Here is a 12,241-nt window from a genome sequence, read left to right as displayed (position 1 = left end):
TTCATCAACTTTGCCTCCAACTTCCACCCTGCCCTCAGATTTACTTGGTCCATCTCCAACACCTCTCTCCCTTTTCTGGATCTCTCCGTCTCCATCTCCGGAGACAGATTAACCACAGACATCTTTTACAAACCCAGTGACTCCCACAGTTATCTTGACTACACCTCTTCCCACCCTGTCACTTGCAAGGATGCCATCCCCTTCTCTCAGTTCCTCCACCACATGATGAGGCTTTCTATCTCCATCAGAGATGTCCTTTTTTTTCCTCCAGTAAACAGAGTTTCCCTTCCACCACCATCAATGCTGCTCTCACCCATATCTCTTCCATTTCCCACATGTCTGCCTTCACCCCATTTCCCCCCGCCACAACATAACAGGGACAGGGTTGAAGATAAGATATCTTTATTTGTCACATGTACAGTATATCAAAACACACAGTGAAATGCATCTCTTGTGTAGAGCGTTCTGGGGCAGCCCGCAATTGTTGCCATGCTTCCAGCGCCAACATAGCACATACTCAACTTCCTAACCTGTACATCTTTGGAATGTGGGAGGAAACCAGAGCTCCCGGAGAAATCCCACGCAAACATGGGAAGAACATACAAACTCCTTACAGACAGCAGCCAGAATTGAACTGGGGTCACTGTCACTATAATAGCATTGCACTAACCGCTACACTACTGTGCCTGCCCACCTTGTCCCTACCTACCACCCCCCAAGCCTCTGTATACAACACATCATTTTCCGCAACTTCCACCATCTCCAACAGGATCCCACCACCAGGCACACTCCCCCCCCCCCCCCCCCCCCCCCCCACCCACCATCTGCTTTTGGCAGAGATCACTCTCTGTGACCCCCTTGTCCACTTGTCCCTCCCCATTGATGATCCTCCTGGCACTTATCCCTGCAACTGTGCAAAGTACTACACTTGTCCCTACACCTTCTCCCTCACCATGCAGAGCCCTAGACAGTCCTTCCACGTGAAGCACTGTTTCACCTGTAAATCCAAGGGTGTCATTTATTGCATCTGGTGCTCCCAGTGCAGCCTCCTCTACATTGGTGAAATCTGACGCAGATTGGGTGACCAGTCCAACTTTGCACATGTCTTTGTACAGAGCACAGAGCCCATTACAGTTGACAGAAACACAACAGGATATCCCCAGGACATCGAAAGTGCTGTATCAAAGTTGCTAGTCGAGAAGTTCAATCACACTACAAAATATAGGCTACATCAAGGGGCCTGGCCAGTTTTTACTGGTACTTCTGCCATCTGAAATCAGTGGTCAGTCCTCAGCAGATAACAGCAGTGGGTGAATTTCAGGAGTTCCACACACCCACTGAATACAACTGCTGCAAATTGAAGTTTGACTTTAGTGCATGATCCCATGTGCCAGACACCATTTCGTGATTCTTTTGGGATGAGATCACTTGTTATACAAGACACATGTTCAGAACACCAAAAGAGGGTAAAATCCAATTTCAAGTCACAAATCTTTTAATGCTGTCAAACTCATTGATGCAACCACAACAGGGTGGCTTTGATCTTGTACTTTATTAGCAGATTCATGGAAATGATCAGTCATCAAATGAAATAAATACTAAAACTAATCCCAGTGACAAGACCAGCTGAATAGTGTCTCCAACTCTTAAGAGAAAAGGTGCTCCCCCTCTAGAATACCGTTGGGAGCCATTCTCGGGACCTCAGATCCTTTTGCAAGTGCACTCCACCAACAATCATGAAGAAACACAGAAAGTAGAGCCAATGTGTAGGGCTTCAGGCCTGTTCCACCATTCGTCATCCTGTCCCTACTCTCTCCCATCTCGATCACTACAGTATCACACCGACCAACAAACAACTCCTACTTAACATGCAGACGCCCCAACACGTGCACATTTGCTGCTGCTCCAACACTCACTTCCACATCTTACAAATAACACACAGTAAGCTAATCAGCTGTGGCAGGCACATCACACAGGCATGTTGCAAAACATGGACTTGGACAGGAAGGTGCAAGTGGAAGCTACATTCCCAGAAGGTTCAGAGGGATGGAAAGATCCCATAACCAGAGCTTTTCTACCCCAGCTCCTCTCGTAAAGAAGCTTTGCCTTCAGGTCTTCTCCTTCCATCTCTGGTTGTGCTGCTGAACCAGTAGGCCCAATGCCAAGCATCACCTATTTTCAACCTTGCGTTCACGCTGATTCATTTCAAAGCTTCCAATCACAATCATCAGCCCTGTTAAGATAATGAGCTCTTCTCCATCTCAATCCCCAAAGGCAATTAGAAGCAGCCAATGAAGGCTGACCTTGCCAGTGATGCTTAGATACCAAAAAAAGAAATAAAAAATACAGAACTCCAATTTGCAGGTCCTGTGTCAAATCAGCATTGCACAAGGATTGGTATCTCTGCTGTTTACATATGCTGTCAATTCAATGTTGCAGGCAACTCATGGTCCATAATAATGTTGTGATCATAATTCAATGAAATGGGGCATTTCTTTTGAAGTATACATAAACCATGATGTACAAAATTCTTCTAATCCAGTGTAAATCTATTTGAAAACTGAAGCTATATTTAAGAATAAATTATCATGGACAGAGTGGAGACGCAAGAGACTGCAGATGCTGGAATCCAAGCAAAACAAGAAATTGCTGAAGGAACTCAGCAGGTCAGGCAGCATCTGTGGAGGGAAATGGATGGTCGGATTACGACCCTGCATCAGGACCTAGAGTTACATGGACAGAGTTACTTATAGCGTCAGTTTGACCGGATTAACTTTAATCCAATCTCATTTCAGTGTTTCATGTGACCACTTGTGTTTGTTTTAAAAAACTGTAGGCTTAAAGTCCAGTTTATTTGTGGCACATTGGGAGTATTAAATTATAGGTAGTTACTTGATTTTTACAGAAACACCAAGGTACAGACTGTATTCAGCCATTTGTTTCTGTCATATAAAAATTATACAAGTTAAAGTATTGCTTGGACAGTGTCTTGGTTCATGAAATGTGCAAAACCAAACATTTCATCCAGCTTTTGATCTATTCTCATTTTCTTTACCAATATTTGATTCATCCAGGCACATATTGGAGAATGCTGCTGTGAATATAATACGCTTGCAAATTAGTATTCCTTTTGATTAAAAAGATAATACAATTTCCTTTACTCATAATTAAGTGTACAAACCTAGAAAAACAAAAGATGCAACAGACTGGAATGCATTAGCTTGTAGGGAAAATGATTTCCAACTCATTGTGGAGACACACTACAAATAATGACATGGTTGAAAGCAAACCATTCATTTTCCCAGCTTCCATAAGGCAGACAGCAACTCAAATAGGAAAAAAAATTATGCAATTTGTACAAACTCAACTGTTCAGCAATGAAAAGTTTACAATTTGATAATTATATTTGACAATTTCTAGCAGGACATAATCACTGCGGATTCCAGTATGAAGCATAAAGGCTAGAAATTTGTCATTGCTTCACCCATATCAAGCGTCAAGTGGCTGATTTTGCAGGTTGTCTCTACAGCTCAATTACAGGAAAAAGATTCCAACACATTCTGGGTCATTTTCAAGGGCTTGGATTAGCTGCTCAGGACCCACAGTTTCCTTGCATATCGATTCACGCAATGGTTAAAAGGCTAGAGAGATGCAGCACAGAAGCAGGCCCTTTGGCCCACCAAGTCTGTGCTGACCATCAAACACCCATTAACACTAATCCCTTTTCTTATCTCCCCACTCACCTACACACTAGGAGCAATTTACAGTGGCCAATTAACCTATCGACACAAGCACCCAGGGGAAACCCACACAGTCACAGGGAGAACATGCAAACACCACACAGACAAGCACCCGAGGTCAGGATTGAACCTGGGTCTCCGGCACTGTGAGGCAGCAGCTCTACCAGCTGCGCCAATGTGCTGTCCTACAGGCATTGGTATTCGTAGGCTTGTTATCAAATATTAAAGCAGGCCAAGATTAATTTTCCGAGCTGGGAGAGTTGTATGTGAAGCTGGACAGGCTATGGACATACAGCAAATATTTTGAAATAAAACGAGGCGGGTTTCAAGACAACAGTGATATCGGGTCTCAAAGCCAGATTTTATTCTCGAAAATTACAAAATATTTCTTGCCATTTACTGCTCCCAAGGAGAAAATTAGAGAGGGAACAAAGAATATTTTAAAAAGTGAAAGCACCGATACTTGGTGGGGGTGCAGGAGTTAAGGGTGGTGTGTTTGCTGGAGACAAGTTTTACTTTTTCCTATTTGCAAAACAAAAACTGGCAGGGGAAGAGAAGCAAACATTAGCTGAGACACAAGAGACTGCAAATGCTGGAATATGGAGCAACACACAATCTGCTGGAGGAACTCAGCGGGTCGAGCAACATCTGTTGATGTTTCATGTCGAGACCCTGCATCAGGACCAAGACTGGAGAAGGGAGATGGCCAGTACAGAGGAGAAGGGGGGAGGGCGGGCGTTGGCGAGACAGGAGCCTGAGGTGATTGGTGGACTGAGGAGGGGTCTAAGATGACAGGCAGGTTATGCCAGTTAGGGGAGGAGAGGAGGAGGAGTTGGGAGATAGTGGCAGGTGGATGATAGATGGAGGCAGACAGAGAGAGAGGGATAAAAATGAGTGGCAGATGGAGTGAGGTGGGGGAAAGGGAGAGTGAAGGTTAGTGTGGTAATGGGAAGGAGCACTGAAATGGCATGCAGCTGCAGGCCCAGGATGGCCATTGCAGACAGCTGCAATAAACATCAGCTGCGGTGTGTATTGGGGTTGTCAATCTGCTACCACCAGCTAGGTTCGATTTCCTAAAGTGAAAGTGCTCGAATTGTCTGCTAATCAAGAACAACACCTTGAGAAATTAACAATTTTGCTCAAGGTCACCAAGGAAAACTGAAGCAGATAGTCGTTAACGTGGTGAAATTACTTTGATGAGCTGCAGATTTTCACTGTTCTACTTCTTGCTATGACAATTCTCATTTGGCATTTAATAGTCAACTCCCATGGTCTAAAGGTGGATGGATTGACAGTTTAGTGAGACAAGACCTAAATGCAAATGAGCTGGATTACATCAAAAATGAGAAGCAGATGTTTATGGTATATCTCACTCCCACCTCATTATCTGGTGCTTTCACTCTTTCTCACTTTGTTAAGTTTGTAAGCCTCCCAGTAACAAAGCAAAAATATCTGTTAGCTGGCCAAGGATAAATTTACTGGGCAGAAGAGTCTGAAATTCTGACAAAGGGTCTTTGACCTGAAGTGTCAGCTGTTTCTCTTTCCACAGATGCTGCCTGACCCACTGAAGATGTTCTGTCTTATCTTCAAATTGTCAGCTTCTACAGTTTTGATTTTCAGTCTCCGAAATTGATTGGGACTTGGAAGAACATTTTCTGCCTTGCTACTTCACTATCACGTGGCCATGCTTTTGCTCAACTGACTTCTAGCTGGATGGAAGCCCAGAGATTGACCATTTCCCATCCCCCTGAGTATTGGAGGGAAAGTCTCAGCTAGGGAACTTCTGGAGATTTGTTCCCGCCTACCTTGAATGACAGTCACTTTAGCACAAAATGAGCAAAGATCTTTATATGGGGATTCAAAATAATCTTCACAGCCTTATGTTGGAATTGAATTCAGAAAGAACCGCTTTAGATTGCTGATTCAGCGTGCAGACTGGAATCCCATGAATCTAATTGCATGTAAGAGGAACTGAATTTAATATAAATAACATCATCAAAAGGTCAGAAATTCCAAAAGATAACATTGCCTAGAAGTCCACCAATGTACACAATTAATAACCATCCCGAATCCAAATTGATCAACTCCATTCTGAACCCAATCCAAGGCAGAGGATGTAATTTTGGCCTTGGGTTGGGCACCAGGTTCTAACATTGCACCTTTAACATGGAGAGGATCATTAAATAGATATCTGAATTATACAAGGATACATTTACTAATTTGGAGTTCAAATAATTTCTGAGTCAAATAGTCAATTGAACAGGGCTACCATCTTCATAATGAACCAAATATTTAATATGAAACTCATGTTTCCTTTCATTGGTCCTCACACTCATGATTCTATTGCCAAAGTCATATAAAGCCACCTCCCTAACAGTTCCATGGACACACATCCATGGTGGGGACTTGGACAGGACTATGAAGATTTCCAACTAGAAGCATATACGTTGATAGTTCCATTGTACAGCATCATCCATGGCATCAGAATGGAGTTGGTCAAGTTGGATTCAGGATGGTTATTAATAGTGTACATGAGTGGACCTCTAGGCAATGTTACCTTTTGGAATTTCTGACCTTTTGATGATGTTATTTATATTAAATTCAGTTCCTCTCACGTGCAATTAAATTCATGGGATTCCAGTCTGCATGCTGACCAGGCACCACCATGGGCCAGCTATGAACACTCACCAAGCATTTCCCTCTTAAAACTGAATTCCATCTTCTACCCACTGAAAGTTGTGCTGTAACCTTACTGTTTGTATAGTCTTGACCTCAACTGAAAATCTGCCTAATAATAATGTCCAAATATAAAACCACAAGCAACAAACAATCTGCTGGAGCAATTCAGCAGGTTGAGCAGCATTTGTTGGGGGGGTGGGGGGAAGGAATTGTTGATGTTTTGGGTCAAAACCCTCCATCAAGTCAAAATCCTGATGCAAGATGTCGACCCAAATAATTGACATTTCCTTCCTTCCCACAGATGCTGTTCAACCCAAAGTTCATCCAGCAGATTGTTTGTTGCTCCAGATTCCAACATCTGCAGTCTCTTGTGCTCCATAAGACCACAAACATTTCTTTTATTTAAATACATACAGTTTATTGATTTAATAAAGTAATTCTGACATGTCAACAATTAATTGTGCGAGATCAGTGTTTGAAATGGTGAGGTAAGATACTGTGGTAAAGAATGAAATCAGGAAGAATCTAAAATGATGTTAACAATGAGAGATTTTTTTTGTATGAACAGAGAATTTGAGATCAAATATTACTAATGCCTTGTAGGAATCAGATGGTTCCCTGCTCTGGGTTTCCAGATGGAAATGTAGCTCCAGTGAAATGCACAGGAAACACAGGACTAACACAATCTCAAGATCACTCAAGTAACAGGCTAGAGGTTCACCTTCTTTCTTAATCTCGAAAGATATGGACGCTCGAAAAAATACTTGAGTAGTTAAAATGGTATACTTTGTTTTAGATAAAGCACTTGCAGCACGAATTCTACTTTGATTTTTGAAGAAATGATTGCCAAGTGGAACTTCCTTTGCCTCCTGTACATTATCTACTGATACCTCAAGCATAGAAACACAGAAACGACTTTGTACGTTCATCACTCAATTGGCACGTACAATTGCAATTGCAGCTGTTAGTGGCATCTGTTTTTCCCCCAACCACAAGTTGACTAAACAGACTGAACAGCAAGCACCAGTAAATCTGTTGATGTCTGCCAGCAGCTGCCATTGCAATACAACTGCTTCTGTTCTGAAGAATGAGAAATGGGCCTTTGTAAAATGCAGTGCCATGGTTGCTCACTAAGATCATCCGGTAGGATACTGCATACAGTTGATAGTTGAATACAGACAAACAACTTTACTGATGGAGTGGCTGACTGATTTAATTTGACCATAGCTGTAGCTTCCTGGACCTTTGAGTAAAAAAATCTGTAGAGAAAGAATCCCTATTGTCGCAAGATTATAAGCAAATCCTTTAAGTTACAATTCAAGAAGTGGAGCACATCAGTTGTACTTTTTCAATTTTTTTTTAAAACCTTCAGCTCAGAGGTTCTTATGGAGACAAGAGACTGCAGATGCTGGAATCGGGAGCAAAAAATAAAAGCTGCTGGAGGAACTCAGCAGGTCAGGCAGCATCTGCAAAGGGAAATGGACAGTCGATTTTTTAGGTTGAGATCTTTCACCTGGCCGTTTTTGTCTATTTCTCTTTACAGAGGTTCTTTCTTTGATTTTTATTAACGTTCATCAAAATGGGCCATTTTCAGTTACTTAAAAACTGTCAAGCATTTCAGTGCTTGGTCTCTTTAAATGCAACTAAATTGATCTTCACTCAGGACCTTCATTTTCTTTCATGGGATTTAAACAAAGACCTTTGATGTTTTGCCCATGCTTTTGGCTCTCTGACTCTTCGTCAGGTGAACACCCTCAAAGTAGTGACCAGCATGTCCCATAAACAAATGGAATTGGTCAGTGAGCTATTTGAAGACCTTATCAGCACTTTTAAAGCAAAGTGAATGAAAAAGTGAAAAGCAAGCAATCTTTCCTTCCTTCATTACTTAATTGAAAGGGATTTAATTTGCTTAACTAAACATTTTCATATTCATACAATACCACTATACATACCACTTATATTTTGTTTATTTTTTAACCAGCTCCCTCAGATATCTCCTATATAATTTGTACAGGTATTCTGCTATAACGTGTTTCCATAATGCAAATTGTACATAATGTGATTGATGAATTACAGAAGGCTATTTGCATTACAAGGACCAAATTGGTTATAAAGCAAGTTCAATCGGGAACTAGAGAACCACTTGGGAGTTACTTTTGAAATTGACAAGCAGAAAATAAGCTGCCTGTTTCCATGTAACCTCCCGTCAGTAATCAGACACCATTATCTCCTAAGAACACAGGCTGCTAGTTTCACCAGGGAAGCCCACTGGAAATTGACAAGCAGTTGCTTCTGTTGGCACTTGTGCAAGGATACTCCATTAAACAATGTAACATACAGCTTTCAGTACTTTTAGCTTGCAGTAACAGAATAAACTTATAGCTATAAAAAATGTAATTTTGAAAAACCTGCAGGAAAAGTAACTTTGCAAGTCTGAGGCTCTCTAGCCCCTAATCTCTTTTTTTCCTCCATTAACACAACTGTTTTTATAATGTAATTTTCCATAACACGAGGTTTCTCAGGAAGGCAACTGTTGCGTTACAGCAGGACTACCTCTACAGAGGAGGTCTAGGGCCCAGGGATTAAGGCAAATGCCACTATCCTTGAGGAACCTTAAATCATCTGATACTTCCCCACAACACGCAAGTTAGGCAGAACTCATCCTTAATAGGAACAAAGAGGATCTCTCTGGATTTCATGGCACATGTTATAGATCAGAGGTTCACTTAACAATTCTAATCCATTAAACTCAGGATAGGTCTTTAATAGAGGGTGTGGTCTCCTGAACACTGCAACTCCTTACTACCATGTAAACTTGGAATTTCAAGTGGTAAGTACCTGGCCACAACCATCTCCATGGAGCAGAAATTATATTATTGCCTATTCCCTACAACTGAAACATTCTGGGGATCATTGATCATGAAGTAACAATGTTAACCAGGTTCTAAATTACTCCAGTTTCTCAGAAGCTATCAGTGGAGTGAAGACTATTAGGCCTATTTACTTCAGTTGTGGCACCATCTCAGAAGTTGTTCAAAGCTCCAGAGACACTGAAGGCTGCAGTTATCTTGCCTCTCTGGATGGAGTTTGACCCAAATGAATAAAGTTTCTTTCTCTACAACTGCAATCACTAAACAGTGTACCAGTTAATTTGGGGAGATGGTAGATACTGCTCATTAAAGCATAGAATAGAAGCCCATTCAGCCTATCAAGTCCATGTTGGCTGCTAGTAGAGCAGTCCTGGCCATTCCACCACTCTGTGCTTTGTCCAGATCAGTTGATATAGGTATTCATGCTCCACCGAAGCATCTTCCTTCATCTAAATTTCACTCAGCAATAACCATCTATTCCTTTCTCCCTCAGATGCTAGTCCAACCTCCCTTTAAATGCACAGACCATCCTAGCTCCACCCTTCCCCATCTCCAAATATCCTCCACAGTGCTCTGAAAGTTCTGTGCCCTTCAGCTCAAGTGCCTTGTGCAGGTACATGCCCTTTATCCAAGAACTGGTGTCAGGTCTTCCACTATTGAAGCAACATGCTCTGGAATTCCCTTCCTGAACATCCTCTTTAAAATACACTTTGTAAGTTTTGGTTACCATTCCTAACACGGGACAATAGCTTGAACATTGGGGAACTTGTGGGCTTTGGAGGGCTTGCGGGCTTTGAAGATCTCAAGAGCCTTAGCGTGTTGGAAGGTTGTGAACATTGCAAAGTGGAGTATTAGACATCTGGATGCATGGAGGCTGTGGAGTTTGATGCTGGTTCACAAACTGACAATTAAAATTAACATGGGGTGAATGCATGTCATTCCTGCTAAGTGAACTTCTGTACCTGGCCAGATTATCTGAGTGGACATCCCAGGTACTCCCAGCCATTATTATCCAAATGCTGCATGCTCACTACACTCCATTTCCAAGGCCATGCCCAAGGCAGTTACCAGATCATTGGGTTGACTTTTGTCCATTTGTGGAGACAGGACAGAAAAAGAATTTGCATTGGGTGGAATAACAGATGGTTTTAGAGAATGAATTATGGTCATGTCTGGGGTCTGCATGTGGGCAAGTAGTGACTTGTTCAAAACCACTCCTGGCTGCGTGCACATCTGTTATTCCTCCCAAGCTATCCATTGTTCAATACATTATACCTTGATAAATTTTACAGCTGTACTTTTGTGTGTTTACTTGTGTGACAGATTTACAGGATTTAGTAGTAAAGGTAGTTAGAAATTTAAAAACAATGCCTTATTAAATAGACTGGAAGTCAGAGAGGTTGACAGGGTTGATTCTGTAATATGATATTTAAGAAGAACTGGTTCATTTTGTGCAACCGATTTCAGTACAAATCACAATCGATGTTATTGTTTAAAATAGTCCCTTGATTTGTGAAAGGAAAGAATCTCAAGGTTAACACTGTGCGGTTTGAGGCCCCAAATAATCTTGTTTTCTTTCAAGCACTAGCTACAGACACTTCACCCTTGCAAATTTTGTAACTATTTTCCTACTGTGAATGAACTCAGGACATGACCTACTCAAGAACACAAAATGGTTGCTCTCAACACAAGACCAAAATATTCTGGCAGGTGATAGGAAAGTAACCCCAACGTCTTTAACTAGCATTTATTTGCTTGTACATAACACTGTCTTGGACCTCTGCTAACTATAACTTTTCAGTTACATCATCAACATAGACGACACCCATGGCACAAAACAGCCTGGTGACATTGTGGTAAAGGGGCTGGGGAGCATCCACGAGAAGTAGGTAGACCAGGACTTCAAAGGAGGCCAACACTTCTTTAACTCTCACCATCTGGGACATACCCTCTTCTCTTTATTATCATTGGGGTAGAGTACAGGAGCCTGAAGACCCACACTCAATGATACAGAAACAGCTTCTTCCCCTCCACTACCACATTATTCCCTTCTTTAACACTACTTATTTTTGTAATTTATGGTAATTTTGTCTTTGCACTGTACTGCTGCCACAAAACAACAAATTTCACATCATATAAGTCAGTGATAATAAACCTGATTCTAAACCATGTTTGTTTCTCTACACAATATAAAAGAGCCCCAACTCATCTGCTGGAGCTACTTAAAAAGGGACCATCCACTACCTACATATTAGTTGCTGGTTGATTTCTTCCAGCAGTTGTTGGACCTCAACAGTTGTAGTGCTTGCTATGATTCTTGCATATTATAAATATCTACAGCAAGTGATGTGGCAAGGAATGAAGGACTTTGAGATGACTCAAGTCTATTACTCAAACCAAGTTGGGTGCACAAGGAGGCCTTCTTTTTGGAATCAAACACAAAAGGGAGAAATGGAAAGAATGGAGGCCAGAACAGGACAGCAGTCAGGGAATAGATTGGAGTAGGGCCCTCAGGAGGTCACATCCTCCTGGAGTGTTCAGGCAGCAATTCTACCTGAAGCTCAAGTGATAACCAACATTTCAGATACCTGCCCTCCAATAAAGAATTAACATTTGTCCTAGAGCTCAGTGGTATCTTCTAGAGATTATTATAGGCAGTACCTACCAGCTCTTCAAATATGCCTCAGATTTACCTCTTCACTCTAGACCTGGGAGATCAATGCACCACAGCTAGTTTTCTTTTGTTCTTCTGCAGAAGCTTGGTGTCCCTTGTTCCATACCAGTAATGGCTTTAAAGAATTTCTGCCTTTTATTTCTGGAGCCATATATATCAGTTGTTTCAACTACTGACAACAGCAACCCTTTCACATTAGAGACCTTGACACCACTCATAACCCCAAACTAAATGTTCACTCTATCAATGGAAAATCTTCTTTGAGACACATGATCAAA

Source organism: Pristis pectinata, chromosome 7 (assembly GCF_009764475.1).
Source record: "Pristis pectinata isolate sPriPec2 chromosome 7, sPriPec2.1.pri, whole genome shotgun sequence".
In the NCBI taxonomy this organism is placed as follows: Eukaryota; Metazoa; Chordata; class Chondrichthyes; order Rhinopristiformes; family Pristidae; genus Pristis; species Pristis pectinata.
This window is presented reverse-complemented; position numbering follows the sequence as displayed.